Genomic DNA, 18303 nt, shown 5'->3' on the forward strand with positions numbered 1-18303 from the left:
ACTCCTGTGAGCAGGTGCCTACCTACAAACTCCTTTAGCATGTGTCCCTTCTCACTGTTCTACTGTGTTCCAGCCAAGTCCCACTATTTTTTCTAGTATATTTACATGTAATCTGTAAAATATCTCATGATAATTGCTTAATTTTCTCTCAACATTGAGTGCTTCCTTGCTTGCTGTTTATGATCCTGTATCTCTAGACAGGTTTTTGCTGAGGATTCTGCTTGTGCGGCTCACTGCCCTCACACAGAGAGCATCTTTTTGTAGCATGGACTCTTGTCATCAAATCACATCTGAGAATGAAGCTCCTTCATTCCTTCCAGATACTGGCAAATGTAGTGTCTTTTTCATCTACCTCCCTCATTCCATTGCTCTCTCAGATTTGCCCTAATGTACTTGCTCTGTGTATTAGGGAGAGTGGAAGACAAGAAAATGAGGTGTAAGAGGGGAAGGATAGCAGGGAAAAGATAGATAATTTCTGATGGATACCTTGGAATGAGAGAATTTTTGAGCTGATTTTATTTTGACATGCTGAAAGTTTTAAAGAACTAAACTAGTGAAAGTCACAGATGGGTAGATGAGAGCAGTGATCTAACAGGATAAAACCTCTCTCAGCAATAGGTATTTCTTGCTCAAGGAATACAATTTTTATCCTATTTCCAGTCATAAGGCTGAAGCCAAAATGTTTCTAACTACCAAAAAAAAAAAAAAGGTCAAACAGGCAGAATATCCCAGTGAAGTAAGAGTGGGCGACTTAGCATTGTGATCCACCAAAACTGAGAAAAACAAATTGTGGCTTACTCACAAATGAGGGGAGTCAGCAAGGTAGTGGAAAACTGAGGGTTAGTTGGTTTTTGTATAGATCTGTGCAACTCTTGAGCTGCAAAGTGAAAAACAGAGGTGCCATCAAATATCTGAAGTGTCTTTCTACACCTGTGTACCTGTTGGCACTAATGCAAGATCCTGAAGAAATTAACTGTAAGACAGAAGATTTACAATGTAACTGTCTCATGTTAAAAAGGGATGTGCTTTAAACCATAGTGAACACAGGTCATCAGCGGCAGGCACAGGCTGAAGGAAGCTGGTATGAGATCTTGTTCTCTATGATATCCCAGCCAGAGTCTCTTCTGCTGGGTCTGGTCCTAATGCTCCACTGGGGCTGGAGAAGCTGGAGGTGCTGAATGAGCAGGATGAAAAGGCTCCAGCCCTGGCTAAGCCTAGGAGGGAACACAGGCAGCTCTGCAACCCACTGCAGTGCAATGGAAAATGAGACCAGAGACTATTCCATCTGAGGAAAAATTGTGTGAAAGGTGCAAAGCCCACTCAAACTCCCAGTTGTTGGGAAGGTAAAAAACATTGTCTTTGAGAGTTAGGAACTCTGGTATTACACTCTTCACTTCCGAACATCTGCCCCTGAGGAGGCTATCTGGGGCCTCCACAAGAAGCATCGCGGTTTCCTGAGGAGATACAGCCTTTTCCTCATATTCAAGCACATGTGAAGAGTGACCTTGGACTGCCAAATTATCATCCCTACTGAGGCAGCGTAGCTAATCCAAATCAATTGTGCTAGGTACAGACAATCGGCATGCTCACAGCAGAGCAGCTACACTCTGGGGCCCCTACAGGGTGTTCTGAGGCCCCAGGAAGTGCATAGTCTCTTGTTTCAAGTAAATGCCTGCGGTTAGAAAACAAGCCCATGAATAGCTGCAGAGCACCTGGGGATGTCACACAATAATTGCGTCTAACCAGACTAGAGATTTTAAAGCTTAGATAGGATTCTAGGAATAAAAACTCTGTCCTACTTTTCTTTCAAGATTTGCCCTAAGAGATATATCTTCACTTTTATTGTTTTCTTCAATACTTTTCCAAGCAGGAGAGGGCTTAGCTCCTGACTCCAGCAGCTCCAGCCCCTGCACAGGCTAGCAGCACAGTGCACACAGCCCAGACACCCGTGCCCTGCAGCCATCAGTTCAGGCAGCATCTGCTCAGTGTCTCAGAGTGGAACCTGCCTTTGGGCTGTCTCTTTTATTTCTGCTGGGGAACAACACCATAAATTGTGTGGAAAATAAAGTCCACTTTAAACTGAAGTCTCTCTTCAGTAATTAACAATAGGGAGAAGTGTTTTGCCTTTGCTGCATGAGGGCACATAACCATCCACATGCCACCTGGCATAGCAGAAAAACACCAAGGTTTTGGTCTATGTCCTAGTTTAGGGCAAATTTGGGAGAAAAACACCAGAATACAACAAAACTCTTTCACCACTCTGAAGAGATGAAAAATCCAGAAAGACTTTCCTGGGAGTGGTCGCCTGGGTCTGGTCACTGGGGATTGCTCTGGGCACTGGGGATGGCTGCTGCAGATCACAAAATGCAGGCTCTCGGTGTTCCTCGGTGTTTCCCAGGTCCCAGTCTGGAGCAGGTTGGATGGTATTCAGGGAAGGGAAAGGAAAAATAAACAGTCCAGGGAAAGAATTGGACTGCTTAGCTAAACTAACTAAAAAGCAAAGGCAAAAGCAAAAGCAAGCAAGCAAAGTAAAGCAAGTGAAAGCCAGCAAGTAAAGCAAAGCAAGCCAGCCAGCACTAGCCTCTTCTAGACAGCAGACCATAGGAGGTGAACCAGCTGATAACAAGGCAAAACAAACCTTCACTTTCAGAGTCAATTCTGAAAGCACAGAACATAATATCAAACATAAACAGAACACACAACTGGGGACACCAGCATCATAACGTCACCCCATGACATTCCACCTCTTATCTCCATGTCATCAACATCATGTAAAAACTTCATCAAGTAAAAACTTCCATCTTTCACTTACTCATACACATTTCCTTCCATCTCACTTACTCAAACCTTCAACACTTACACATTTCCTTCTATTTCACTTGCTCAAACCTTTGACATTTACACATTTCCTTCTGTCTCATGTCTGTGTGTTTTCATTTAGAGCACTGGCAGTAACATCCAGCAAACAGTGATATTTGCACATGAGTCTCACCCCACAATCAGATCTCCCTGAGGTACACATTGTACACGTGAGTCTCACCCCACAATCAGATCTCCCTGAGGTACACATTGCTCCATCTCTCTGCATTATCCACCATGTACAACCTGGTCCCTGAGCAAAGACAATCCCACGAATGGGTTTGTCTGTACTCGAGGTAGAATTGATCCACACTGATTTCTCTAACAAACCTCTGACATGTGCCACTGGGACTTTATCTCCGTCTACTATATTCAGGGGCTCAGACTGGGCAGGACCTGCTCGATTGGTGGAACCTCAGCTGTTAACTAACCAGGTGGCCTTTGCTAAATTTTGCTCCCAATTTTTGAAAGATCCCCCACCCAATGCTTTTAAGGTGGTTTTTAACAGTCCATTGTAATTCTCCACTTTGCCTGCAGCTGGTGCATGGTAGGGGATATGGTACACCCACTCAATGCCATGTTCCCTAGCCCAGGTGTTGATAAGGCTATTCTTGAAATGAGTCCCATTGTCTGACTCAATCCTCTCAGGGGTACCATGCCTCCAAAGGACCTGCTTTTCAAGGCCCAGGATGGTGTTACGGGCTGTAGCATGAGGCACAGGGTAGGTTTCCAACCATCCAGTGGTGGATTCTACAATTGGTAGCACATAACACTTGCCTTGGCATGTCTGGGGCAGCGTGATGTAGTCAATCTGCCAGGCCTCCCCATACTTGTACTTGGACCACCGCCCACCATACCATAGGGGCTTCAGCCAGTTGGCTTGTTTGATTGCAGCACACGTCTCACAGTCATGGATCACCTGAGAAATACTGTCCATGGTTAGATCCACCCCTCGGTCTCGTGCCCACTTATAGGTGGCATTTCTACCCCGATGGCCTGAGACATCACGGGCCCATCATGCTAGGAACAGCTCTCCCTTGTGTTCCCAATTGAGGTCTATCTTTGATACCCCTATCTTTGCAGCCTGATCTACCTGCTGATTGTTTTGCTGCTCTTCATTAGCTCTGCTCTTGGAGACATGGGCATCTACGTGGCAAACCCTTACAGGTAGCTTCTCTACCCGGGTAGCGGTATCTTTCCACTCTTCAGCAGCCCAAATTGGTTTTTCTCTACGCTGCCAGTTAGCCTCTTTCCATCTCTCTTGCCACCCCCATAGAGCATGGGCTACCATCCATGAATCAGTGTAGAGGTAGAGCTTTGGCCACTTCTCCTTTTCTGCAATGTCTAGGGCCAGTTGAATGGCTTTGAGTTCAGCAAGCTGGCTTGATCCACCTTCTCCTTCTTGTTGGTTGGTGGGGACATAGCTGTGATCTTGTTGATGACATCTGTAGGAATCTGACGTTGTCCATCTTGCCACTTCACTCCCAGGAGCTGGATCTCTCAAGCAGGTCCTTTCACTTTTCTTGGTGGCAAAACCAGCTTCCAGGAGGATTCGGACGATTTTCTCTCCTTTCTCGAACACTTCTACTGCTGTGTTCCCCCAGACAGTGATATCATCAATATACTGTGGATGTTCTGGAGCCTCACCCTTTTCTAGTGCAGTCTGGATCAGCCCATGGCAGATGGTAGGACTGTGCTTCCACCCCTGGGGCAGTCGGTTCCAGGTATACTGCACTCCCCTCCATGTAAAGGCAAACTGAGGCCTGCATTCTGCTGCCAGAGGAATGGAGAAAAATGCATTGGCAATATCAATAGTGGCGTACCACTTCGCTGCCTTGGACTCCAGCTCGTACTGGAGTTCCAGCATGTCCGGCACAGCAGCGCTCAGTGGTGGAGTCACTTCATTCAATGCACGGTAGTCCACAGTCAATCTCCATTCTCCTTCAGATTTACGCACAGGCCAAATGGGGCTGTTGAAGGGTGAGTGGGTTTTGCTGATCACCCCTTGTCTCTCCAGCTCTCGGATCATCTTATGGATGGGAACCACAACATCTCCAGTTGTTCTGTACTGTCGACGATGCACTGTTGAAGTGGCAATTGGTACCTTTTGTTCTTCTCCCTTCAAAAGTCCTACTGTAGTTGGATTCTCAGACAGTCCAGGCAAGGTGTTCAATTGCTGGATGCCCTCTGTCGCTACAGTTGCTATCCCAAATGCCCACCTGAGTCCCTTTGGGTCTTTAAAATACCCCTTTCGAAGGTAATCTATGCCCAAAATGCATGGGGCCTCTGGGCCAGTCACGATAGGGTGTTTCTTCCACTCATTTCCTGTCAGACTTACATCAGCTTCCACCACAGTAAAGTCCTGTGATCCACCTGTCACACCAGCAATAGAGACAGATTCTGCCCCTATGTGTCTCAATGGAATTAACGTGCATTGTGCACCAGTATCAACCAAAGCCTTATATCTTTGTGGTTCTGATGTGCCAGGACAGCGAATCCACACAGTTCAGAAAACATGGTTTTCCCTTGCCTCTACCTGGCTAGAAGCAGGGCCCTTTTAAGCCTGGTTATCCTTCTTGCCTTGGGCATATGTCTTAGAGGCAGGGATCAGACATGTCATCATCATGCCTGGCAGTTTGGCTACGGACAAGTGGAGTAGCTCTCCTTTTGGTGGCACTTCCTCTCTGAGTCTTGCCTTCCTTCAATTCACACACCCTTGTTCCAGAGCAGCAGTAGATTTTCCATCCCATCTCCTCATGTTTTCTCCACAATCACACAGGAAGAACCACAGCTCAGCTTGTGGGGTGTACCTTCTCTCACCATCTGGGGAATGTCTGCGTTAGCTACCAGAACCTCTGATCTGTACTGCTGAGATTTGGAGAAGGTCCTTGTTAATGTCCTCCCTGAGTCTCATGATTCTCCTCTATCTTATCTTCTAATTTCTGTAGATGTGCTTCCACCACTGCGATTCTGGCATACGTTGGGCCATGTACAGCATCTGCATATGCTCAGAGCTTCTTCTCCATGTTGAGCACAATCTCATCCCTCTCATCCCGTCTCATTATTGCTAAAGCAGAAGCGTAGTCATGTGGCCCAAGCCGTATAAGTTTTCGCCACGTCACAGATGTACATGGTACCAAGTCTGGATTCCTAGTTGTTATTTCATCTGAGAAGATAATCTCTGCCACTGCCATTTCTCTCAGACGTTGGATCCCTTGTTCTATAGTCTTCCACTGGGTCTGCTGCATATAAAGATCATCTGCACACAGGTATCTTTGTGCTACACTTTCCAGAACCCGTGCCCAGAGGCTGTGAGGGTTAGCCCACCTCATCATTCCTTGGTCAATGACAGGATCATGTGACAGGGATCCCAAATGTCTCACTTCAGTGCCGTCCAGAATTGTAGCCTTGCCTGCAGCATCCCAAAGACGGACCAACCAACTAATTACAGACTCATCAGGTCATCGCGTGTAATCCTTTCTTAGGCCACAACGGTCCTTCAGGGAAAAGGACTCAATATTTGCCTCTGATCTTGTACCAGTTGCATTGACTCCTGATTTTATGTCAGCAGGCGTTGAGGGTCCTTCTCCTGCATTATCATAATCATCGTCATCATCCACTGGTCGATCGGTCTTTTCTGTGCGCTTCCCACTTCTTGTGCTAGTAGCAACAGCCATAGGTTGAGGCTTGGCTGCTGAGTCTGGTTTAGCTGCTAGCCTAGGCTCACTGTCTGGTTTAGCTGCTGGCTTTGAGCCGGGGGTGTTGTCTGCAGCCTGAGTGACTGGGATAGCTGCTGATTTATCTCCCTGCCCCCCTTCCTCCGTCTGCTGCCCTACAGTATCTAGCAGGGTGCGATAAGCATATGCCAGGGCCCAGCTCACTGCAATGATCTTTTTCTCCTTAGGGTCATCATGACACTTCTCTTCCAGGTATTTCCCACCTCAGCTAGATTCTGAATTTGTTCACATGGAAAGTCCCAGGCTATAGGGTCAGAAATTCCTTTAGATTTGACCCATTCCTTCCTTTTTCCACACCACTCAGGATTTCTAACACCTGGGTCTACTCCTGGGTCAGAGGTCTCATCAGCCCCTCTAGAAATCTCAGCCCTCATTCTAGAGAGACTGCAGACTGTACAGATAAAGCTTACCAGATTAAACACCAGGAAGATGGTCTCTTTAACCATCAGGGGAAACTAAACATTGTCTAATAGGGAGGTAACAGATTCAGAGGAGAAACAGGAAAGCAAAGGCTGACACTCTCTAACTGTCAACATGGAGCAAATCTTGCTCTATGTCTATGCAGGATAAAAATATCTTAACTTACATTACAGACAAGCTGGTTAAATAGTTTCCTTTTATCTTTCAGGGAGAGGGGACCATCTACCAGGATTGAGGTACTTGGTGTCCATATCAAGTCTACAGGAGGTCATTTAACCTTGAGCACACACAGGATTTCAGATACAGACATTCATTCATTTCAGGAGTCCTATGCCTTTGGTCAATAGTCTGGCTGCTATCTGCTTTTATTGTATGAGTGCTTTCTGTACCATGGTATTAGGGGACATAAGTATCTGGTCCTGGTACCTGGCACCTGGTATGTGTGTACCTAGGTACAGAGATCCCAGGGAGTGGTCAACAGAACTTGCTGCTGGAGCCTCACTCTGCTGTGATCCAGACCAGTGGTCACTGCTGTGATCCATGGCTAGTTTTCAAACTAGCTGTGTTATTTCGGCATAACTTTTAACTGCCTGGTAATGACAGGTTCATGGTAAAAAATAAAAAATAAAAAATAAAAAATAAAAAAAAAGCAAGCTTTCCTTCTCTTTTTTTTCCTTTTCTTTGCATTGAAATGAAAAATCAGATAACAGAAATATCTTTTAACTCACCATCTTTTCTGGTGTCACAGCAAGAACCTTCCTTTGTATTATTCCAATGCCCCATATAGATGCTACAGGCTAAAATCTTCCCCAGCTGCCTTCCAGTCCCCTTTTTCTCTGCCCCTAGGGAAGGAGAGCTGGGTGTCTCTCTGTGCAGCTCATGATTGCATTCCATAGCCCTCTAATGTGTGTATGCTGCAACTGCACTGTGCTGTGCAGTGCAGCTGCTCCCCACCACCTGGCAGGGACCTGTCCTGTCACCTGTCACCTGCCACACAGCAGAGCATTTGTCCTTGAGACCAATCTTTTGTCACTTTAGCTTTCCTGGAAAGATTTCAATTTTTAAGCCACTCACTCAACTCCAGGCTGCTGTTCAGCCTGGTAAACAGATTGAGCTACCCCATCTTGTGAATCCACTTTTACCCCTTCCTTTATCTCTGTAGCTGAATGTCAGGCTTGAGAGCTAAGCCTGGATGCATTTTCTGGCTGTGCATTACCCCACTCATTCTCCGCAAGACACAGGGCAAGGAGGCATGCAACACAGTCTATTGGTATAAGAGGGGTTGATCCCTAAGAGCTGCTCTCCTAACCAGGGCAAGGGTTAAAGTGAGGGCTCAGAGAGCTTGCAATGCACACTGCTGCACCAGTGACTGTGTATAGTCATTTTGTATTCCTGACCTCTGGTTAACAGTGGCTGAACATGTGCCCAGGTGGCCAAGAAGGCCAATGGCATCCTGGCCTGGATCAGCAATGGTGTGGCCAGCAGGACCAGGGCAGGGATTGTCCCCCTGTGCTGGGCACTGGTGAGGCCACACCTTGAGTGCTGTGTCCAGCTCTGGGTCCCTCACTCCAAAGACACTGAAATGCTGAAGTGAGTCCAGAGAAGGGCAATTGAGACAAGTCCTGTGAGGAGTAGCTGAGGGAGCTGGGGGTGTTTAGCCTGGAGAAAAGAAGGTGACACATTGCTCTTTATAAGTACATGAAAGGAGGTTTTAGCAAGGTGGGGGTCTATCTCTTCTCACAAGTAACATGCAACAAGACAAGAGGAAATGCCCTCAGGTTGTGTTGGGGAGGTTTAGACTGGGGAGTAGGAAAGATTTCTTCACTGAAAGGGTGGTTAGACATTAGAACAGCCTGCTCAGGGAACTGGTTGAAGCACCAACGCTGGAAGTCTGCAAAAGACATGTGGATATGGCACTTGAGGACATGGTTTAGTGGTGGACTTGGCACTGCTGGGTTGAGAATTCCACTTGATGTTAAGCATCTTTTCCAGCCTAACTGATGTTATGACTCTATTCTGTGATGCCTGTGCCTTACTCCATTACAGCCGTGTGCTGGGGATAGGCGGTACAGACGAGGATCACCATATCCTAGGGCCAGCGCAGCTCTGAAAACAGAAGGGGTCATACCTGAGAGATGCGCCCTCGCCCGGGCCGTGTCCCGGCGGATCCCGCTCCGGCGCAGCAGGACGGGATGGCCGCCGGGAGCCGCGGGCTGCGGGACGGCAGGGCCGGCAGAGGGAGCCGGAGCCGCGCCGCGCATCCCGCCGCGCCCGGCCTCGCGGCGCGCAGCTGGGATGCGCTGCCCCTTCTTCGCACCTTGCCAGCCTCTCCGCAGGTCGCTCCTGCAGCCTGCCTCTACGCGTGTGCCTAGCTTTCCCCGCTCTCCTGCTCAGAAAGAGAGGTAGGAGGGCTGTGCTACCGACGCCAGAAATGAGTGGCCTCGCTTGGCCACGATGTGGCGACAAGGCTTTTTTCTTAGCTTGTTGCCGTCTGATGCATCCCTGAGAGACGTTCTTATCTGCTACTTTTAACCTTTGCAGATCCAAGCGTGGGAAAGATTTCTGCTCCACTCCAGCCCTTTCCTTTTTTCTTCCCATGCGTTCTCTGTCCTGCTTCTCCTGCAGCACACATTTTGGTGTCAGCTGCTAACACTTTTCAACTCTGCATTTAATTAAAGACTTCAATATTGTTATTCTTGTAATTTCCCAAACCATCAGTCTGACTCCGGGAAAGCTGTGAAAGAGGCGCCTAAAAACCATACTATATATTGGCTTCATCCCTTCTATTGTCTGGTACATAGGGCTTCTTGCCCTACTCCAAGTGCATCTCAGATGTGTGTTTAGATGTATGTTAGTGTGTGTGCTTAGCTGAAGGACAGAAAGAGCAAGAAGGAGAAACACTTCATGTTGTCAGGTCTCAAGAGGAAGGAAAAAGGAGTCTCTAGAGAAAAATTGTCAAAGATGGTCTCCTTCTGTCCCTTGTGGGTACCCTGGTCTGCAACTTCCCATTTCAGCTCGACACTACAGTGCTGCATCTGCTTATGACACCTCCCACATTGCCAGCCTTTCTACAAGCATCAAGGGCTAGAATCTCCCTGGAGAATTAGTGCCAAGAGACTCTTTGATCGTTTCTTACCAACTGTAAGGCAAGAAATTATAGTTCCATTGCCAGAAACAACTCGGCATTAACAAGCTTGGAGGTTTACTCAAAATTCTGCATTTTTTTCTGGCAAAAAGTTAATTGTGCATTTGCCAACATTTCCAGATTCCTTCACAGGGCCACCCTAACAGGCTTTCCTGTTCAGGTCCTGCAATTCAGACAGGAGCAGGAGCTGTTGCTGCATAGGACACACATCCTGTTGTGGCCTGGGCAGGGGGCTAGAAGGCTGAAAGAGCTTCTCACTCCTAGCAGCTCTGGAGAGAGTGAAACAGACAGCTTTAACGTGGACCCCATAATCTCATGTACTGTTTGTGTGAGCATAGGTTTCATGCCTCTCCCCAGCATTTTTTGTCCCTACCTGCTGATCCCAGGATAGGAGTGGGTCAAAGCTGGTTCCAGTGGTGAAACAGGAAACATCTTTTGCCCCTTCCTTGCAACTTAATGCATCTAATTTTCTAGTGGAAAAAGTATCCTGACATAACATGGGAGGAATATTCACCAAAATAGCAAAGCAAGGAAATTTTACTCAGTGTACAGGTTTAGCACACTATGAACTACCTTGGTTTGCCATATGGCAGGCATAAGGTATAGGAGGCAATAGTCTATTAAAATGATGTATTCTACTGCCCGTTCACGTGATATTATTGTAGTTCATACCTTCTAGATTTTCTTTTAAAACAATAGCTCTAACGCTAGCTACTGAGAATGCTAAAAAAATTGTTGACATTTTCCCAAACATTTATTATGCAGGTAAGTTCCTAAACATCAGTTTTAAAGGCTACCACATAGACCCACTAGTGAAAGAGCAGGAACACCAAACATGTTTCTTATTAACTAATTTCTCAGGAGAAGTGGGCCTGCTCCTGATTGTGCTCCTCCACCTGGGCTGTACACCACATGGGGATGTGGAGAGATTAGGGACAGGCTGGCCCTACTGTTCATCGAGCACAGACTGTGAATATCTCAGGCCTCCTCATCCTTTTATCAACCCAGATATGGGGGCCACCAGGTTTGGAGGCCTAGGGCAGACATTTACATTAAATAGAGGTTTATAGCTTCAAGAGAAAGCAGAACTGGCTGCAAATTCTTAAGTAATCACCTTCTAAAATATATGGGGCTCCAGCCTCATTCATGTATAGGAGAAGTGACCGATTCTCTTCTGTCATCCCCCATACCTCAAATGTGCCCCCAAGCAGCTATAAGACAAGGTGAAAAGACACTCAGTTCAGACAGATGATGCACAATTGTCCTGCTCTCACTAGTGAACCACGCAGGTTTCCCAGCCCCAGCTTCATGGTGTCAGCAGGAAAGGTGGCTAAGAACACAAAGGCTCCCTTCACGTGGTACCTGGTGCTGTGCCCTCTTGACCTTTCTTGTATACAATGCAGAAATACTCTTAAGAGAGCCACGTGCAAAGCATGAATCCCAGTGATGCCTTCCAGAGTTGTCATCTCCAGAAAGGATGCTAATCTGATTTCTGAGGGTTTTAGGGAAGGAATACAGGTTCTTGCCCTTTGCGACTAAGTAGAAGAGAAAGATGGCTGATGGAAAGGGCACTGTCAATGTTGCTGCACAAACATCTGCTCATGGAGCAGGGACGAAGGGCAGAATTTATGTTCCATTCAAAACCTACTAAAGCTATGGGTTTCTCCCTAACAATCTACCCTGTCACTTCTCATTTAAAGATGCGACTCCTTCTATAAACCTTTTTTTTCCCAAGGGAGACATTCTGGCTCAGCAAACAGCCTTCAGACAGATTTGCTGTGCAGGATCTGTATTCTCAGATCACAGTATTCTGCCTTAATATGCCTACAGAAAGCAATTAGAAGAAATACTTCAGCTCCAATTTATATAGCAATGTCAGTAATCATTGCTCACAAGAGCATGAAGCATTAAAAACAGGAAAATAAACCCCAGAAATGGAGGCAGAGCAACTCATTTGAGGCATGAGTTAGCTCTGCAGTGGCTTTTCATGTGGAGGGCTGCTTTGACCTGCCAAGGGACTTTCCATGCCCACATTCACTCTCTTATGCCCCTGCCTTGTCTTGGCTGTCATTTGCTTGGTCTACTGGCCAAGGCTTTGTCTCTGAATGGCGGGTCTGAGATATAAACATCAAACATTCCTAGTAATCCAAGAGCAGCCTGGGAAGACTTGTCCCTGCTCCCAACAGACCCTGGTTCTTGCACCTTCTAGAGTTTCCACCCTCTCTCACTTTTTCAGTTTAAACTGACTGAGGAGGTCCCACAGCAGTGCAGGCTCCCAGCTGTCAGACAGGGACAGGTGCTTGCAACTGTAAGGGGCAGCATGGCAGAAGTTGCAAATTTAGACCTTAGACATCTGGAAGGGGACAAGGACATTTATTAAGTGGTTGGGTGGAGGAAATGTCATATAAGAATTAGGAATTATCAGGTTCAGAAAAGATTAATGGCAACATGCCCCAGTGATTCCAAGAAGCTGGAGAGCCGTACAAATATGCTGGACTTGGTAACCGCATCTGCAGTGGGACCATAATCTACTTCTGCAGGAGTGCCTTTGTTGATGGCCAGAGGGCACTGATACAGTCATAGAAAATCTTCAATCATCTGTCCCTCCCAGAAAAATCCTGAATGGAGAGGAGCTTTACAGAGTGAGAGAAGTTTCTGTAATTTTAGTGGAAAATCTCTTCCCCAGACTCACAAGTTTTACTGTTAGTTCTCCCAAATTCTCTTAACATTAAATCACACACTGACATATGGAGGAAAAATAAATGTCTTGGGCTTTCCATGGGGATCATATAATTGCAGAATCATAGAATGGTTTGAGTTTATTTAGCGTCAACCCTGCCCCATCAAGGGAAGGGACTATTTCCGTTAGACCAGGGTGATTAAAACCCCATCCAACCTAGCCATGAATATTTCCATAAATAGAAGAGCCAATTCTGATTCTTGTGCTGGATCTTTCAAGTTCCTTCTAGATGCACAAGCAAACCCCCTACCCCCTGCCTCCACTTCCAACAGATAGAATTTCAAGTGACAAACATGGCTATGACTCTCCAAATAAAAAATAATTTCAATATATGCTTGCAAGCTTATAAATATTCTACAGTCTCCTTAATGCCTCAGAACACAGGCTAAAGCATCTTTCTTAATTTATCTTAAGCTTTTGAAGATTTACCTGTATTATAGCCACTTAGTGCTCATCCAAAATGCCACTGTTTTCAGGTTTAAAACAAAAGGAACTCTACAGTGAAAATATGTTTTCACTGTCAAGTTACTGTAATGACTCTTTCTGGAGCAAGTTCACAGTATGTCACATTTTCATGTCTCAGCAATGCAGAAGAGCCTTCCAGAAGAGTCAGCTTCTGTTATTCCATGCTCCTCTGGCCTATCAAACACTTTTCATAGGTCCACAGTAGTAAGAAGAAAGCAATTAATAATATAAACTAATAATATAATATGACATGACTTAAAGAAATATTTGTTGATGCTAAGTACTTCCCTTTTTTTTTTCATTCCTACATGTTAATTTTTTGTACACCTGGTTTTCAGGTTTTTAAAATAGTTTTGGATCAGCAGAGCAACAGAAATTCAAGTATGCTGTTACAATGTGCTATCAAAGGTTACCTTGCTCCTGCAAAAAGGTCAGAATTTACACAAAAAGAGAGAAAAGCAGCAGCATGTATAAATAGATGTGTTCAACAAGTAATAGCAATTAACACAGTACAGCACACAGTGCTTAGTAAATGTGTGAAGCCTGATTTGCCTTTTGAAGAATGTTAAGCATTAGTATCTCAATAAAACTTCAAAATTATCTACTGCAATGCTACCAGTTCAGAGTGTGTTGTTTTAAAAAATGGCATTTTAGTGCCAGTGCATGTGGAATGAAGTCCAGCGTGTGCAGGCCACTAGTGTGACTTGCTTCAGAACATGGTAGTGATACAATGGCAAATCACAAAATCCTTGTTCATTTAAATAATTCTCACTTTGGTCTTTGAGATCTGTGGGTGTGCCTTAGGGGCATTTTTGTTTAAGATTTAGGAAATGAGGGGAGGGGAGGGGAGGGGAGGGGAGGGGAGGGGAGGGGAGGGGAGGGGAGGGGAGGGGAGGGGAGGGGAGGGGAGGGGAGGGGAGGGGAGGGGAGGGGAGGGGAGGGGAGGGGAGGGGAGGGGAGGGGAGGGGAGGGGAGGGGAGGGGAGGGGAGGGGAGGGGAGGGGAGGGGAGGGGAGGGGAGGGGAGGGGAGGGGAGGAGCTGCCAAAGTCTGTGCAAAATCAAAGAGGGACACAGAGAGAGAGAGACATACAGCAGCTTTTCTGACAGGTGTCTGTGTATGATAATTTCAGAAAAAGTAGAAGTCTCATATTATGTCTCTGGTCCGCCAGCAGCAACCACATTGGTATTACTTTTCAAAGGTCTGTTTGCTATATCAGCTCTCCTCTATGTCATAGAGTATAAGATTGGGTACCTGCACGATCCACTTCTTTCCCCAGGACCATTTACACTAAAGCATTACCTGTATATGCTTCGTTGTTACCCTCTTGCACGCCAACAAGGCTTTCTGAAGATCGCGGTGTCGCTATGATGTTGCACCCTTGAGTCCTTGCTCAGACACCCAGGAGCTTTCCTCTCTTACCAGCTCAGACAGAATTCCTGAATATAAGCAAATTTCACTTTTGAACATGATGATTAGTAGAAGAATTAATTTTATTGAAGCTGGGAAGCCTGTCTGTTCAGCTCTGACAAAATTTGCCCTATAGCAAAAGAAGTCTCTTCAGAATAAGCAGTTTCTCCAAAAGAAAGATAACTAGTTTGGAATAAGAGTTTTAAAGAAAAGTATCCAACTACTTGAATATAATACTGGAAGATCTTCTGGTTTTAGTCAAACTGCTTTGAGTAACTACATGTAAGTAAATGAGGCAAGAACCAGAGATTTTGGCTCTTAGTTATTAATACCAAACCCAAAAAGAATTCTTGCCTCCACTTTCAGTAGCTACAATGCTTCCTTCCCCAGTACTGACAGCTTCCTTCCCCACCAGATCACATCACTGGATTCACATGTTGTCTGTTTCATATGTGACATGCTAAGTAGAGACCTTCTTTAAAACAGGCATTTATGAGTCACTTGCTATTCTGCTATTGCTATCAAAAAAAACCACAATTTGAATACATAAGGGCATGAAATAAACACTCTTAAAACACTGAATAATTTTCTCTGACACTATCATTCTCAAGTTGAAAACGCTGCAAGTTCCTGGAGCAGTGCAGCCTGGTTTTATCACCACAAGCACATCTGAACACAGTTCAGGGCTATTTCATATTCCTCAGCATGACAACCTTGACCAGTTCCTCTGGAAGCACGAATCACATCTCAAGGCAATGTGCCCAGCTTCCCACTGCTGACTGCTGGGCTGGAAAACCTCACATCTTTCCTATTGCAGGAGCTGCTAAAAGGTGGAGATATCAACAGAGGAATAAAAAGAGAATAAGAAAAATACCTCCCATGCCCACAAATCTGCATGTTTTCAGCTTTCAGCTTGTTTTCACATCAGAAAATGCATTTTCAGTATTTGGAGAAAATAATTTCTTTCATAAATGAATTTACTGCCATCAGGTTCCTGAAAGCAAGCTTAAATCAGTTATCCATAGCAGTCATTTAAAACCCTCCATGTTTCTGAGCCTGCATAGCTTCAGGTAGAAGAAAAAATACCCTTTAGGCATGTAACTGCACATGCCCCATGAGGTCTACATAGCAAGATTTTTACTTTCAATTGACTAAATTATGTTATGACCAGGTGGCACTGCTGTTCCTTAATGCAACATGTGATGCTGGTTGCGTTGGAGGTGACTCAATAGAGGCAATGAGCTAAAATTATAGCACACACTCTCTGGTTCCTGTTGTTCTCATTAGCAGCCTAAATTTCCAACGTACATTTATGATTCTAGTTATAGGAGAGCTAGATGCAATTCGCACCTGCGTAGGAGGTACAGGAAGAACAGTGTTCTGCTTACGTCTCACTTATAAGCAGTGTTTTGAACAGCTTACCTAGTTTGTATTGATTCTTGGAAAGAATCACACTTATTTTTGAAGAAAGCAAAGCCACTATATGCACAGTGGTTTACAGTGGTCCTGCCAGGTGACAGCACAGATTCAGACCTAACCATGGCCTCCTCTTGAATGTGGCAAAGATGTCAGCTTCATCTCCTTGTTCTGTTCCAAATACCTTAAATTGCTGGATGGAGCATAGGATTTTGGCCAAGCTAGAGACTTCAAGCTTTTGCAGGATATCAAGAAAAATAGACACTCCAAACCAAAATATCTTCTTGCTTGTGCTTGTCCATAAAGCAATGAAAGAAGCAGGAACTTAAGGCTATGTGTTAACCTCATCCCTCTGTATATTCTTCATCCATTCAAAACTTTCAAGTGCTGTAAGAGAAAGTTGTGAAATAAATAGCCTCTGCCAGAATTTTTGCTTTCATACCAGGGTACCTTCTGTGTGGCTGAATTAAATGCCTGGGTACAGATTTTATACTGCTGTGGGATGTGAAGTCTGAGTCTGTTGTGAAAAAAGGATTTGAGAAGTTGGTCAGTGGATGTCAATACTGTGGGGCTTTAGGAATAATCTTTTCTCCACAGCAGAAGGAAGATGGGTCTGGCCAGCACCAAGGGGCCTGGACACAAGCAACCCAAGGCAAAGGTCTGCCGTGGTCAGACTGATAGCCGTACGCTGCAGAAAAATGGGGAAAGGACGTGCTGTAATTTTGCCTGGGACAGGCTGGAATAGGGATCACACACACTGCCCTGAGAGCTGTGCATGGCCTGTGCAGGCAAACGAGGTTATCCCTGTTTGCCTTGCCCTACCACTGCTGCTTCTATTCTTGATATTCATAATCATCAGATGTCACAATGAGAAAGCAGAAAAGAACACTACTTTGTTATTCCTACCTATAAAAAGACACGAGTTCATTAGACTTGGTTTAATTTCCCGTTTTTTTTGGTACGCTACATATGCCTGTTCCGAAGTTGGAGTTGAGAAAAGAGGATGGGAGGTATCAGTCATTGCTTTGAATGGTTTGGTATTAACATGTCACCAGGGGTATCAGGGTCAGGAATAGCAGGTGACTCACAGGTAGAGTCTGTGCTTTTGTACATGTCTGGTTCAGGTAATGCGTTTGATCATTGGATTTTGTGTGTCATGCAAGTGAGATGGGGGATTTGTCAAGGCAGAATCTGGATTTGGCTGTTGGAGTGGAGCCTCCACATGGTGCAGCTCCCTGAAATGGCCCTAAAGCATGTATCCTACTTGCCATTCTGGATGGCTGCACACAGGACACTGAAGGATACAGTGTGCATTGTCCCAGGGGGAACATCCATGTTCGCATAGCTGTGGCTCACTGCACAGACACACCCTCAAAGAGCTTGTTCAATGGTTTGTGCTGCAGAATTCCCACCCTAATACTTGAGCTCTGATTTAGGTTAGCAAACTTTTTTGTTATGGTGGTAGCTGACAGAGACTGTGGGAAGAACTTTGTGCCTTGCAGTCACTGCTTTTCTAGATCCCTGAAGGAAAATGGAATATCTTTTCTCTCTCCCACCCTCTTCTTTCTTTCTTCTCCAGTGTGATAGATGGAATCCTCTCAGAGACAGACAAGATTCCCCAAGGAGTGCCTTGCTCTGTATCAGGTGTGAGTGAGTTATGAGTGTCCTGGAGTACCTGGTAGAGTGATCTCTGCCTACTCAGCAGCTGCCTGTTAATTTCAGCAGCAAAGAACAGGATGCTGTTTTCAATGCTGTCTCTAATTACATACTGACGACCAGCACTAGCACTAAGGCACCCAGACACAATATGGCTACTACCACATTTCCCCATGTTCCAGGTACTACCCTCTCTGCAGAGGAAATTCCTTTGGCCGGGAGATCCTTCTATGAGATTGGGCAAATCCCTGGGCATTCTGCAGAAGCCAGAGGAAGACAGTTTGCACAGCAGTGGCCTTCAGCTTTTAGTTACTTTTCCATTGCATTGCAGGACCTCTCTGCTGGAACACGAACTTAGGCCCTGTCAGAGCCTTATGCCCTGTGTCCAGGTCAGGCATTGCCCTCAGACATTGTTCTCTGCTTGAGACATTCCTGTGAAGAGCTCTCTGAACCTCTC

At 45.6% G+C, this 18303-nt stretch overlaps 1 protein-coding gene across 2 annotated transcripts in view; it reads left to right on the forward strand.

The window, feature by feature from the left end:
- The window catches only part of RAB3C (RAB3C, member RAS oncogene family), a 152507-nt gene that overhangs the window by 122054 nt on the left and 12150 nt on the right, over window positions 1-18303 (forward strand). The gene's annotated exons all lie outside the window — the stretch shown is intronic.

Source organism: Taeniopygia guttata, chromosome Z, assembly GCF_048771995.1.
Source record: "Taeniopygia guttata chromosome Z, bTaeGut7.mat, whole genome shotgun sequence".
Taxonomy (NCBI): Eukaryota; Metazoa; Chordata; class Aves; order Passeriformes; family Estrildidae; genus Taeniopygia; species Taeniopygia guttata.